Genomic DNA, 1,631 nt, shown 5'->3' on the forward strand with positions numbered 1-1,631 from the left:
TATCTGAATCTGCTGAAATGAAAGCCCTCGTTGAAATTACTTTGTTATTTCAGTGTTTATTTCGTTATTCAGAAGTTTACTATGCTTTACCGGTGTTAATTTTTCACTCCACCTCATGACATGAAGTACAACGCTGGACACTTTGTATTTTGACATCCAATGCATTCACTATTTCTTGTATTTTATTTCAGATGTGCATCCTGCCCTGCACACTCCCCTCCATCAACAAGGTAAGAGGCCATTTTGTTGTCAGTATCATTGCAGGAACCAATGATTAAGAAAACCTCAGAACAGTAGCAACTGGCTACCCACTTTTAAACAAACTTTTTTTTTTGTATGGCCACTAAGGCGAAAAAGATGTGTGTGTGTGTGTGTGTGTGTGTGTGTGTGTGTGTGTGTGTGCGTGCGTTCTCTCATTAGTAATCAGGTTTTCTTTCCGGCCCTCAAGCACTCAGGAAAAAGGAGAGCGAGGCAGGGAAGGGAAGGAAATGTTGAGAGAGAACACATTAGATACGAGAGAAGTTGCATCCGGCATTAACTGGACTGGCAATCTAGGCGGCTGCGAGGGAGATGAAGGTAGTTGGTGCTGATTTACCCGTTTATAACTGAACTTTTAACTTTTCGCTACTTTTAAATGTAAACAGGAACTCGTGTTAGGAAACTAAGATCAAAACAAAATGTGTGATTAACTAAGAGCTTCTTGGCGAGTTGTAAGGAATGGAAGCTGTTATCGATACTCTGAAAGCCTCCGCCTTGCGCCTGACGGAAGATGGACTGAGGAGACTGTCTAACATGAAAGCGTAACACATTCCTTAGCTCTGTCCTAGAACTAGGATCTTTTACGCGAAATGAAGTAGATTAATTGCAGTATCTTCAGCCAGTTCAGTAATGAACTGCAGTTTCCCTTATGAGAACGGAAAAGACTTCAATTTTATTTCCAGAATTGAATGATTTTGCCATGAGAGAGAGTGGAATTTTTTGGAGTGTTTCTACCGCTGTTGTATCGACTCGGTGCCAAGAAACTAGAAGAGGGAATCCCGAGATCCACTGAGAGTTTCTCTATTTTATGTGAAAACAGAATTAATTTATCCATTCTAACATAAGAACATATGAAAGAGAAGACTGCAAAAAGCCGGTTGGCTACATTGGGCAGCTCCTTTATTAATAACGAACATGCCAACCCCTTTGCCAACCTTCCTATTACCACTTGTCCTTCTTATCCATATAAACTATCTAACCTTTTCTTGAAATTTACGTAGCATGTTGGCGCTGACCACATGACTGCTAAGCCTATTCCACTCATCCACCACTCTGTGAAATAGTTCCCAGCAAATCTCTTTCATAAACCTAAATTTATCTAGTTTATATCCTTTTGTTTAGTATGAGAAACGTCACTTATATCAGCTTTTTTTTACCCATCTAATGTCCCTACGCACCCTTCTCTCTTTTTAGCCTGTTTTTATACACTAATCTTCTCAGTCCCTGAATCATCTTAGTCGTCCTGCTCTGCACTGCTTCTAAAGAATCAATGTCTTTCTTATAATACAGTGTCCGAAACTGCATTCCATAGTCCATAGTTTTACCTTACAATGGGGAATATTTACCATTTGAGATGGTGCGAATTTTTTTTT

General features: G+C 39.7%; 1 long non-coding RNA gene across 1 annotated transcript in view; it reads left to right on the top strand.

The window, feature by feature from the left end:
* LOC135109102 (uncharacterized) overlaps positions 1-883 on the top strand; it is an 18,773-nt gene extending 17,890 nt beyond the window's left edge. Inside the window, exons 2-3 of the long non-coding RNA XR_010272577.1 lie at positions 192-230; positions 449-883. This is a non-coding gene — a long non-coding RNA (uncharacterized LOC135109102). The remainder of the gene's footprint in view (positions 1-191; positions 231-448) is intronic.
* The last annotated feature ends 748 nt before the right edge of the window (positions 884-1,631 follow it).

The sequence above is a fragment of the Scylla paramamosain genome, chromosome 18, assembly GCF_035594125.1.
Source record: "Scylla paramamosain isolate STU-SP2022 chromosome 18, ASM3559412v1, whole genome shotgun sequence".
In the NCBI taxonomy this organism is placed as follows: domain Eukaryota; kingdom Metazoa; phylum Arthropoda; class Malacostraca; order Decapoda; family Portunidae; genus Scylla; species Scylla paramamosain.